Below are 13,293 nucleotides of genomic sequence, written 5' to 3' on the forward strand. Positions count from 1 at the left end.
GAACTTGCCACCGGCTGCTGCAAGAGAGGAGCCCCGAAGAGAAGATACAAGGACTCCCTGAAACAACATCTCAGCCTTGACCATATTGATCACCATAACTGGTCTACTCTGGCCTCAGATTGGGAGGTCTGGAGACACACCATCTATAACGCTGCTGCGTCCTTTGAGAACTTATGCAGTATCACTCTTGAGGAGAAAAGACAACAGAGAAAGAATCGTGCCTTGCAGAATATACCACCTAAGGCGTCCTTCTGCTGTGCCTTTTGCAACCGGACATGCCTGTCTCGTATTGGCCTTTTTAGCCATCAGCGCGCTTGTAACAAACATGGGTAGAGCCCTCCCCAAATCTTCGTTCGCGAAGCCTGGCCATGATATATGAACCATAAAACAGTGCAAGAGAGCTCAGCCTGTTCTCGCTGGGCAACACTGTGTGAAATTTGCCTGTGTGAATTAAAGTTACATAGGGGAATTTATTTTTTGATGACTTGCCTTGCAAAAATGTTCTAATTGACATATTTTTGGTGTCCTTTTTTTGATTTTTTTTTCCTCTTCATAAGTATTTCTGATCTTTACTATGTGTTTCTTTTTTTTTTTTGTAGGAAAAACAAGCAACTGCTAATGTCAGCCAACCCCCCAAAACACAGACAAGGGGAGCACCTTCTGCTGCTAAGGTAATGTATACTTAAGGAAGTGGTATTTTTTACCATTTTACCAGTGAAGAGAATATGGTGTGGCTTCACAGAAAACCATTTGTTCAACAACACTAGGATGCTCTTCATGACTTGCTAGAAATCATAGTAAATTGAAATGAAAGGGGAGCAGAAGCCACTGTTGACTTCCTGAGGAAATAGATGTGGTAGCATTCTCCCCTTTCATGTGTTCTTTGTTAGTGTCCTAGTTATTTTCAAGAATCCTGGTCCCATTGATATCAGTGGCAAACTTCATTTGACTTTTACAGCCCTGTGGTTCTTTTTTCACCTTTAGCTGTTGTATTTTTGGATTCTGTTTACTCGGTGGAACCTGGTGAGATTGAAGCACTGAGAAACTGTCTTTGCTCTCATTGTCCCTGGAGTAAGAGGCATTATAAAGCTGAGTTGCAAAGGAGTGCAGATGAGGAGCAACAGGATGCTCAGGTCTTGCAGAGTATTGAAAGAAGGTGTTGAAAACACTCTTTCTGATGATGGTTGATGGCTGTACTTGGTAGTCATTGTTATGTGCTATTTGTCACAGATGACTGAAATGCAGCTCACTGGAAAGAGAAGCAGCAATATGTTTTATTGAGGTAAATTAATAATTTGACAGTTTGATGGAAATTAATGAAGATTAACGGTGGTTTGACAACATTCTGTAAGTTTGATTGCCAGGTTCATCTCATTAATTACTGCATGGAAGAAACATAAAAAGGAAAATTGAGTTAGAATTGAGTTGGAATGATTCACACAGAGAGACGAAAAGGGTAATGGAGACCTTCCCGCTGAGTCACAAAGTTCAGAGTAGACCCCCTTGCTTTCTAAATTCCTGATGAACCTTAAGTGTGGCTGAGTCCAGTCTTAGTCTCAGATTCGGACAAGGGTTTATGTCTAGTGGAATTATCCATATAATGTTTATAACCGTATTGAGTAACTATATATGGATTGGTGCTGTTTCATAGCATTAATTCAGCACGCTACCACTCACTCACTGAGGATCTGTTGTGAGTAAGGGGTCTCTCTGCCACAGGTAAGGAAGGATCTCTGTCTCAGGTGAGGGATCCCAAACTTCAAAAGGCCTCCCTGCTCAGGGGAAGGGTTCCTGGTGTGCAATGCTGCTGCAGTTCAGGGAGAGCTCAAATCAGGCCCATCTTGATGGCAGAGTGAATTATTTGGCTGCTGGTCAGTAGAGACAAAACTGATGTCTTTGTTTAGCTCTAGCACCTTGTTCTGCACTTTCATTATTTTCCACTTTCAGATTTCAAAAGCACTTTGTAACATATTTTTCAACACATCTTCATTCCTTTGTATGTGAGCCAGGGGCTGTCCAGCTCATCAGTCCACACCACGGATGTGAGGCTGGTTGCTCCTACAGATTACTCCAAGGAGTCCATTAATCCACCCCAGTGTTCCATATCTGGAGATAACCCATTGTTTGAAGGATCCTATCAGCAGGAAGTGTTTCTGCTTTTGAGTGGGATTTTTATTTTCTTAATCAAAGCTGTTGTAAAATAATACTCCTAAAGATTTCTCTAAACCACTTAAGTTATTATTTTTCCTTTCCGGCTAAGGAAGGAGGAGACAAGGATATAAATGCTGTTGTCACTTACTTTCAATGCTTTTGTCTATCATTATAAAGACATCCCCAACTTATCTTTCTATTCCTTTTACTTTGCCAGGGCCTTTTGCCTGCTAGTCAAGGTGGATGTAGTTGTCCATATGTAGTTCTCATGACAGGTGAGACAGTCTCAAGGATCATCCTTCTGCATGAGAATCTACAGCTGCATAGTACCGTGGAAGCACATATCTAATTTTCTAACTAACACATCTATAAGTTTTCTTTTGGTTTTTTTTTTTCAGTTAATGTTCTTTTTATGATAAGTGTCTCCTCGACCCTAAGGGTAAAAGGCACGATTTCTGGTGATGCTACTAAGGATAAGAACTGGAAGGTAGTGTCATGAAAATAATGCAATGCAATTGCCAGGAATTGCTTTATATTAGGTTATGACAACCTAGGCTATGTATTTCATCAGTACTGGGTGTTTCCCCAGTTTCTGTGACATTCCATAATATTTATAGGTAAAGATTATATAGTATGACAATACTTATCTCAGGGCTGTCTAATAGTGACTGTTATTGGATAGTTATTTTAAGTTTACCCATTTTAGTTCCCACTCAGCCATTTCTGCTTTTCTTCACTTAGGCTAAATCTTCTGTTAATTACATCTTTATATCTTTTTAATAATATCCTGTGAGCCTGTAGTGTTATTTAAAATAGAGCAAAACTCAGAGATGTACTGTTCTTGTAGTTTGTGCTACCTGTAGCTTTTTCATTTGGCTTGCTGTATTTCTTTCTGCCCTTATTTTGGTCTCTAAAAATATCTATTGGAAACAAAAATTTTGCAGAGGTTTTGTTTTTTTTTAAAATAGAAATTTTACAGGAAGAGAAGTATTTCTTGAAGAGGCAAGGCAGCCCTTTCTCTTTTGCTGCAAACTGATCAAATCTTTTAATGCAATCATAAATACTCCACCAGGTCTTAGACAATTTGGAACTGCTGTTTCTTCCTTTATTTTTTTTTCCCCTGATGTAGCTTTAATGTGTCCTGTGTGCAAAACCTCTTTTGATTCTTTAATAATTCTGTTGGTCAATAATACTTGTCATTAATGCATTTTATCCCAGATAAATTTCTAACTCCTTAGAAGAGGCAGGGGAAGTAGGATAGTTAGTTGCTCCAGCTCAAGCTGTTTATTTTTTTAACATATTCATACCCTCTGGTGAAATGACTTACTCTGAATTGAACAGCCAGAGGGCGTTTTGCTGCCTCATGTTAGGTCTAAATAATTTTTCCTTTTAGTCAGTAAGTAATAATAACTGATGGCTTGTTCCTTCTTGGGTCACTTGCATTTCTGAGTTTTAAGATGCAAGAAGTTTTGTGTGATGATGCCTTGTCATTGTGTCATGGATGTGGGTAGTCTGATTGTCCTGTGATTGTACCTGTCACATGGACAACTCCTAAGGGACAGCACTGCCCCGTCCAGCTTTGTTTTCATTGCGCTTTCCATCTGAACAGTTCTTTGTGCCTTCATTTTACCCCTGTGCTCTTCGTTTGGTCACTCTCGAGTTCCTGGCATTGCAGCCAGGATGTACTCATTGCTTCTGCTCAATGTGCAGGGATGTTATTTGGCTGCCTATGGCAACCTTGATGTGCCTAGTTTCTGCATGACTCAAATCTAAATTAATAATTTAAAGGTGTTTAACAGAAACAGATGTTTTGACTCCTTTGTATCTATCACAGGCCTTTCTTTCCTCTTCGATGTGGAGTCCTGTTTGACTGCAGGTGTTTTCAGTAAGCATTTGTCTGCCTTGTCAGATAAATGGACTAAAAGGTAGATTCAGGTAATGTTATGATCATCAGGAAAATTTATTGGTTGCCTATGAGCAGCCTCGTCCTTCTATACATTAACTGCAAATGTGCCCAAACTTTTGGAGGTCACGGCTTATTAGTATTATCAGCCAGCAGTGAGGAGGAAAATCTGATCCAACCTCCTCCTTCTGCAGAAGATCCCCTACCAGTGCCGATGCGTTTTCTTTTACATCCTTTAATGATGGTTTTGCCAGTTCCACCGCCAGTTTCTAGCTCAATGTTCAATTATAGCTATTAATAGAAGGCACTGATAATTGAACACAGATGGATCCAGCCACCTTTCTTGCATCTTTGTGTTCTTTTGTGGTAATTCCATTGATAACAGATGAAGTTTTGCTGCTTTTTATGTAGCAGATTTTTTGCATTGCTCTTAACAAGTAATAATTTTCTTTTTGTGGCTGGCTGCCATAGCTTAGAGAAGTAAGAGTCTTTGTCCATTTTACTATCATGGACTATTTTTTGAAACAGTGCTGGAAGAGCTCAACAACAGTGGAAATTCAGTAAGAATTACTTTGATTTCAGATTTTCACAGAAAGCTTCTTGACCTTAATGATTTAAGAAATTTAAGGCTACTTGCTTTCAACTGGCATCCAAATTATCACTGTTTTAAGGGGGCATTCAGTCTGCTTTCTTATACAATGAACAGGAACACAAGATAAAAAAGGGCAGTTACTAAATACCTTTGAGTGAAGTTCCAGTATTTCTGCAGTGGATAAGTTAATCTAGTTTATCACCAAAAGTGGTTCCTACTATCAGTATATTTACTGTTTAGGTTTCTTTTTGTTGCATACCTTATTTAACTGTCACCCAATTTTTATTTGGTGACCTTTGCAGAGGCACCTTGTAAAGGAATAATTTTTGAGTAAAAGGTATCTAAAGTTACAATCCCATATGACAAGTATTGAGAATTTGATTACAGAGCCAAAAAAAAAAAAATTCAAGAGCAGGTCACTATGGGTATTTCATGAAGAACCTTTTAATTTATAAATTAATATAAATCATTTAGATTTGTTATGCTTAAAAAGAATTCCTAGTCAGTCAAGTTTTGATGGCCTTAACTGGTCCAAACCATGATAATGACTTTCAGTTAGTAACATTTGTGTACTGTGGGAGCCTGGTTAATCAGTTCAAATTTAGGGGGGTATTCTAATAGGAATATTGGTCTCTTGAGGGGAAACGAGTGGTTTCCTTTCTGTGGCACCAGTGCAACTAACTCGAAAGGCGAACACAGCTTTTTGAAAGCTGAATGTTGCACCATCCCAAGCAAGCATTTCACCCCTGCTTCTGCTGTGTGACTCCCGCAGTGAGTCACACTCCTGCTGACAGCTGTCCCTGCTGGGGGACCTTGGTCCAGCCACTTACCAGAAGTGACCCCGAGATTGGGAGGCAGGTTCGCTCATTCTGGTATCTCGCTTCCACCGTGCTAGCGGAGCCTGAACCTGCTGGTTTGGGTCCCCTCCCCTGGCACCGTGGGGCCGTGCCGGCAGGGAGGCAGCCGTGCTGCTGGGTGGGGATTGCGCCACTCGGCACACGGGCTGGGCTTTGCCTGCGCTCCCGGAAGCCGCAACCACAGCTGCTCCAGCGCTGGGGCGAAAGGCAGCCGCATCCTGCCATTCCTGCTGGAAACAGAAGGCACACGTCTATCCAAAGTGAGTTAGCTATTTTTGTTGGCTCTGCTTTCCTGCTGCTTCTGCTTGAGGTCATTTGTGTTCGTGTTGCAGTCCCTTTTTCATATTTTTTTTCCCTTTCTCCCCCTCCCTGTCTTCGGGGAGTTTTGCGCGCTGAAGTAACACAGGCCGCCACCTTCAAGGCTTCCGACGGGATTCAGTTGTCAGCAGACTTGAAACGCTCCAGAGCGAGCTGTGTGTAGTTAATTAGCTTCTAAAATTATTTTAACATGCTGGAAACACCCTTTTTAGACGCTGTAACACCACCTGACCTAAGCAGTCGGAAGTAGAGAGGGAATGAGAAACAAACTTTTAAAGTGGTGTCTAAGTTGTTCTTATATTGCTGTTGTATTTATGTTTTTGTTTTGGGGTGTGGTTGGCATTTTCTTCTTGCTCACAGCCCACGCTGTTCCTGCTTCCAAGACCCATATAATTTTTTTGGCATACAAATGCAGAGCTTGTATGCCTGTGGCACATACAGCATATTGCGTAGTCAGGGTGTGGTGATCTGTAAGAGCAACGCCTTGGTTGAACTGTGCTTAGGTATCAATACTTTAGTATTCTTAAAAATATATAACCTGAAAGATGCTTAAACATCTGATACAGCACACATATGGAAAAAATAATACTTTTCAATAAATTGTATTCTTTCTGCAGTAGTAGAAATTAGGTAGGTGGGTGTTGCTTAAGGTATGCCACTGTTTGCTTATTGTTGGTAGTATAATACTTACACCTCTTTTCTCTGGAGAAAGTGAAAATAGTGCATTAAATAGCCCAGAATTCTTGAACATTGCAGACACCTTCGCTGAGTTTTTGATCTCTTTTTTTTTTTTTTTTTTGACAACTTGGTTCCTGAATGTTAGGGTTTTTTAGATTGATATAAAACATACAGTAGACTAGCTTATTTGTTACTGTCAGCTTTTTGTATAGAATGGTGCTTTTTTTGGTTTAGGGGCTTGGGGTGGGTTGTGTGGTTTTTTTGGGGGTTGGGGTTTTTGTTGGGTTTTGGTTTTGTTGGAGGGTTTTTTTGGTTTTTGTTTGGGGGGTTGGTTTGGGGTTTTTTTGAATGATTAGATATGCAGGGTATGTTGAACTTGAAGACAATTCTGTGTCTGATCTTGGAGTTGTAGAAACGAGCTCCATGACCACTTTTTCTCACATCTAGTGCTTTGCGCTTTAGGCATACACTCCTAGTTTGAAATCTAGGCAAAAAGCTGTGCTGCTCTGAAGATGGTGGCTCTTGGAGGATACAGAGCGGCAATAGAGGAGTCCAGAAAGCAAAGGAACTGCTTTGTCAGTGAATAGTTCTCCAGCCTCTGCATTCTCACCATTTCTGCCCTTTGTTATCCTGAGATGAGAATGTCTTCACTCACTAACACTTGAGTCTCGTCTGCCAAAGAAAGAGCCTGACAGGGAGACATGAGAGGTCAGTGGCCTTGGATACTCCTTGGGAACTCCTTAATGCTCAGAAACCCTTCTGGTTCTGGAAGAAGTCAGGTCTGTGCCTGCCTTTATGCCATGCTTAGTAGGATTGCTTGGACCAACTAGAAAATTAACATTTTTGATCCCCAGGAGGGAGGTCACTGCTGAAGCCAGAAGTGCCCCAGTCTGCCTATTTTAAATGGAAATGATAAAACAATGTTGAATTTTTCTAAAATGATTGAAGATAAAACCTCAACAACATACCACCACCACCCCTGTTTATGCAGTGTTATCCCTAGATGATCTTTTCACAGCAAAGTTCTATTAGGATTCCTTGACTCGGTAGTTTTTGTTTATTTTCCTTTATTGTTTTCCATTCGTTTTGGTAACCAGTGCCACCATGACTGTGTGTATCAGTTCATACAGCTTCATGAATAATATTTTGTTTCTGCATCCTTGCAGTTTCTAATTCAGAGTACTGCTCAGCTTGAGTATGGCCTGGCTTCATTGTTGTAATAGAAGTAATTGAGCTCATAACCTCGGAGATCTTCAGTCATAAAATGAAGTCCTCTTTTACGTACCATTTCTGTCTTTTTAACCCCACCGCACCCCGCCTTTACAGAGTACTGGTTCTGGTTGCAATTCCCTGGTTCTATCCCAGCTCTGCTGAGCAGGGTTTTGCAACACTGCAGACTAAGTGACACAAATCCCAGCTGAGCTCAGCAGCACTGTATGGGATGTGGCTGGCACCTAATCTCCTGTTTTCATGGTGTTTACTTATCAGGCTGCAGTTTGCTGCTGCAGATAGGTGTGGAACATTCTCGTGTTTGAAACAACACACAGAAATGGAAGCAGTTAGCTGTAGCTAAATGCTAACAGTGTGCAGGAGGTAGAACTGAAAAAAAAGGATTTTAGAGCTGCCTACAAAAAAAGGAGAGCTCGTCTGCAGTGACCAGCTCATACATTACTGTAATGCTGTATTGTGCAGAGTGGGAACCTGAGAAGAGCCGTGACTGGACTGGAGCACTGCTTCTAATATTTGAATATGACTGAATGAAAATGAAATTTCAGTGTGCACCACCTTGTTGAATTTATAGACGCAGAAACAGGAAGTTTCCAAGAGGAGGTAATTGAGGAGCACATTTTTAAAGAGAAGTAAGAATGGTGTGTTTAAAGCAGATTATTGATGTAATTTAAAAGGAACAAGGAGTGTGCAGCCTGTGATATTGACATGGTCTGTTTGCAGACACACAGATGTGAAGGCAGCATATGAAGTCTGTTACCCACTTGGCATGTAATGACTTTCTTTCCAGATCTCTTTCCCTCATCATGAAAGGGCATTACACAGAAGTTGCCTTCGTATGTAGTAAAGCCTTTAAAGCAGTAGCCATGCTGCACACTGGAGTTTAAGTAATTTCTTGTGGTCACAAGTTGTATTGTGAGTATGTAAGGGTTCTTCATGTTTAGGTAGTGTGCATGATCTCTGACCAATTATCAAAGTCTTTTCCTGCTTCCAAAAGAAGTAAACAACCACAAACAAATGCACAGTGCTTCTTATCATTACCTGTGGGATAATTCTAAATTTTTCTACACAACCCTAACTTCCTGTATATAAGTCACATAAACAGAGGTGTTGGAAGTTTAAGAAAGAGTCAAATGGTACAAAAATTGTTTAGAGCGAATTGTCATTCACTATCCTCAGTTGTTTTTTGTTTAAGCATAAAGCTGTTTCAGAGTCTTAATAGTTAATGAAGAAAAGCAAACATGCCAGTATTAAGCTTTGAACTTGAATTAGGTTGCTGAAATTCAGACATCTTAAAATAGACATCTAACTGAAAGGTTGTTTGGCAGATCAGTTAATTTCTAGGTGGTGTGGAGCCTTGTTCTACTCTGTGGTAAATATGATACAGATCTCGTTCACTGATTTGCTTGATAACATTTGAAGTAGCGTACACCAAATTCAAATAGGTTGTCTCAAAAACCACTGCTGAAAAACCTGTTATGTTAAAATTAAGCAGTATGGTTAGCCAGCTTTAGCTGATACATAACGTTCAGTGATTAAATATTGTCAAGTTTCTTCTCTGTTCCAAAATAGCAGAAATTTTATTCTAGTATTCAAAATAGAGGAAACCAGTAGGAGTGAGTCTGTGTTATGGAAGTTGTCTGGCTCAATGTTCCATGATGATCAATAAATTTAGCAGCACTTGAGGCTGTAAAAAGGCTTTACGAGCTAATCAGCTTTTCAATTTCCTGGTTCAGACCAGTCTCTTATAAAAATCTATCATGTTTTTATTTCAGGAGAAAATGGCTTTGTTTCCTGTGTGTCTTTCAGCATCTCTCAGTGATGGTTAATCTTGCTCCTGGGTACAGACTAATAATTGCTGCAAATACTTGTTCTGTGTGGTGAGAAAATTGTAGAATGATGAAATTGTGGGATTAATCTTTTCCACAGTAGCAAGCCAGATCATCTTCTGAACTGAGTTTTGCAGAGAGACATAGTCCTGTGTTATCAGCAGTCTTTTGGTCTGGTCTCTGATTTACTGCAGTCGACTTTCTGTTGGGGAAAAGAAGCGCTGACATAATCCTACTGTTTGTTACTAGTTTTACTGTAATTTAGCAGGAGAGTGCATATGGAGAGTTTGGAGGTTGTCAGACAGCAAATCCTCTTCTGGAGGGCTCCTAGGATGGCACTTCAGGCAGGAACATCCTGAGTCTCTCCTGGTGGTTCTTCCAGGTGTGATCCCCCTTCCCCCCCCATCTTCTCAAACACGGACGCTGTTCCCTGAGTCTCAGTGCAGTTTAATTTTGTTCTGAACATGCCCTTTGAGGTTTGTGTGTCCTCTGCAGATGCGTGTGCATCAGCTCTACTGCACTTTATTCTTCACATTTGCGATGGGCTGTGAGTGCATATTGGGACAGAGCAAAATCGTAAGTTTCTTAGCTCTAAGGAGCAGTCAGTTTTTCTCTAAAATTACTTTTCTTGTTGTCTTTATCAAGTTGTAGAAATTTAAACTCTAATAATAGATTTATATAATATGTAATATCTATAATTAATATATTTATATTTATTTTATTTTACATGTTTATAATTATACTTATATTAATCAATAGAATTAATGTTAATTATATTAATTTATGTATGATAATTATATTCTTTATAATTCATTAATTATATAATATAATCTATAATAATAGATTTTATGCATTTTTCAGTTATATTCATAACAGCTGAGTTCATGAATGATAAAAGCACAGGAAGCATCTGTAGAGAGCGGGTTTCTTCTTGTTAGTTTGGTTTTTTTTAAAGACAGGTATTCAAAACCAGGTATATTGATGAATTGATCTACAATAGCATGAACTAAAAAAACTGCCTAAAGTAACAACTCTAGCAAAGAATTTTAGATTGAGGTAGATCATAGCTACAGAAAAAGTAACTACCAACTGTCCTCCAAGGATTTGCCCCCCCTCCCCTTAGTGGCTGAGAGGGGCAGTAGGCTTTGTTTATAACATGCAGTGTTGGTGAGTTTCAGTAACGATAATGGGCTTTAGAAATGAAAGAGGCACATGGCAAAGTCAGTCATTAGAATTTGCACTGTAAATTGTTTAGGAATCATTCTGATCACTTCTGCAAAGAAACTGATCACAACGGGACAACATAATAGCCTGTATATTAGCAGTGTTTTATGTAAATATACCAGTGTCTGAGTAATACACAGGTGCTAATTAGAAACCTGTATCCTGCTGCTCCGTTTTGTTAAGTTCTTAATATTAAACTTCCATACAATTAACTGAGAGCCTGAAATCTTGAGAAGAACACTGTTTTCTTGGTTGTGTGTGGATTTTTACCTTTCTCTTAAAAAGGTGTTGTTTTTCATAACAACTTAATAGCACAACTACATATAAGAACAGTAATTACAAAGTAAAAGGATATTTCCAAAATTACTTGGGATGGAAAATGACACAGAAGCACTCAAATTTGTAGTTTTTAAGTCAGCTGTTATAGATACCGCTACAGTAAAATTTATATAGAGTTAGTGCTGAATTTTTTCCACTTTTAAATCACTTCATGTCTTAGCTGCTGCATAGCCTTAATATACATGTTTATATCTTTATGTATTTATTTGTACATGTCCACACGCACAGATGTTGGCTCAGATAGTGTCTCACAACTCCTTGTGGGCTTAATGGAAAATTAATCAAACTGTGTTTATGCCACAGATCACAGAACTGCATAGCCCTTAGCACATGCTGTCAAACCAAGTGAGAGATTTAACCTGTAGCAGCTCAAGTGCTATTTTACACTTCAGTGAAATAATCCATTATTTTTCACAGTAGTTCTCTAGAAGAGCTTTTGCTGCCCACATCTTACAAGCACATCTTAAAACTTAATATCAGAACCATTCATGTAAAGAACAATTTCTAATCAAGCAGATTAGGTTTTCCCTTGCATTACACAGCTGGTGTGAGGTAACCCTATAAGTTAGTCATATTAGAATCATAGAGTTGATGTCAACTCTGAGCCTGAGAAGCTGTCCCAGCTCATTCATACGTAAGCTATGTTAAGCCCAAAAGAATATTTGGATGGCTCTTCAGTCTTCTGTTCTAGTCTGAGTTCAGGTAGATCACTCAGAAAAGACTTATATAAACTCTCTCAAGGGCTGCCAGGGCCAGAGGCATTATCTGAGTAGTCTTTGCCACAGAAGGAATTCTTCCTTCTCTCTAGGAGGAATATGTTTGAGCTCTGACTTGAGAGATTAAGTAATCGCTCAAGAGTAAGAGTAAGTCAGTTTTTTCTTTGTTTCCCATTTTATTGGCTTCCTGACCAGCATACAAAAGATATGTGCTGACTTGTTTTTCCCGTCACTAAGTTGTCCCTCATACATACTTTTTCTTCATTTTTTCCCCCCTAAATCTGTCCTCATATCTTTCTTTATCCATATGTGCTTCAATGTGATGGCCAAAATTGTCCTAGCATTTGACCTAGAGAAGGTCACGTCAAAAAGGTCGAAAGTTATATTTCACATTTACGTTTATGTTGTCACGGTAACATTATTTTCCCCCAGATTGCTCTTTCCTTGTTTGTTTTTTGCAAGAGTGTCTCAGTCTATGGCACAATAGCCTTCACATATTTTTGTCAGTATTGCTGCTGCTTTGGGGGTTTTGTGTTGCTGCATCTGATTGTCTTCAACCTACCACAGTGTCAGAGATCCCTTCAGGCTGCAAGCTGACAAGATTCCCTGTTTCATTGAGAAAATACTACCACAAGTACTGTGAAAAGTTGCACTGACAGCATGTCCTCTGAAGGTTCATTGCTTTATTCCTGACCAAACTGTTCATTCTTATTTATTCTCTTGTTATCATCTAAGTGTTTCTGTATGGGTTGCTTGGCAAATGTTTTCAGCATCTTTTGTGGTTTTGAAGGTCTCCATCAGGTGCATTGTGCTCCTTTCTGAGGGTGAGCAGTGACTATCCTCAGTCTGATGAATCTTCTCCATGAATTTCCAGAATTTAAAGTTTTAGTTGACAGTATCTCTCACTGTGTTGCATATGGGGTAGTTTCAGTGATTTTTATTTGTCTGTAGCCAAGACCTGTCATGAATTTCTTCACCTGCTGTTTTCTTTTTCCAAAAGACACCTACATCCAATCATCTGAGCAGCTAAAATTGTTATCTTTTGGTATTTTGTCACCATTTCTTTCTTCTTCTTCTTCGTTGTCACATTTTCCTTTTTACTTGCAGATTTCTGAGGTACACACAGTGAGACTAGACAACTAATTTTGGGTAGGTTTTTTGTGGAGTTTTACTAACCTACTTCTTGGCTTCTGTGGCTTTTCTCTTTCAACAGTAGCATAAAGACAAATTTCAGATTAAATCCCAGGTTTCTTCATCAGCTCTTCCTGGAAAGCCATTCTCTAGCTCAAGAACACCTTAGGTCCTTTGGTCAGCTCCTGTGCCTGTCCTGCCAGCTGTGTGGGCTGATGAGAGGACAGGCTGTGACCCCACAGCTGTAACACTGCCCATCACCAGAGTGGGGTAATGTCATGGTTTGAGAGCCCCAAAATCCAATTCTTGAGTCCTAGCCCCCCTCCCA

The 13,293-nt window shown here is 39.6% G+C and overlaps 1 protein-coding gene across 3 annotated transcripts in view; it reads left to right on the top strand.

The window, feature by feature from the left end:
* CAST (calpastatin) overlaps positions 1-13,293 on the top strand; it is a 52,125-nt gene that overhangs the window by 11,059 nt on the left and 27,773 nt on the right. For 2 of the 3 annotated variants that reach the window (XM_018072913.1, XM_018072914.1), the window contains exon 2: positions 600-671. The gene's annotated coding sequence lies outside the window, so the exon portion shown is untranslated. Of the gene's footprint in view, positions 1-599; positions 672-5,671; positions 5,764-13,293 lie in introns of those variants that run through there. The other variant, XM_018072912.1, reaches the window with a different exon arrangement.

The sequence above is a fragment of the Manacus vitellinus genome, unplaced genomic scaffold (assembly GCF_001715985.3).
Source record: "Manacus vitellinus isolate BGI_N305 unplaced genomic scaffold, ASM171598v3 scaffold_23_pilon, whole genome shotgun sequence".
Taxonomy (NCBI): Eukaryota; Metazoa; Chordata; class Aves; order Passeriformes; family Pipridae; genus Manacus; species Manacus vitellinus.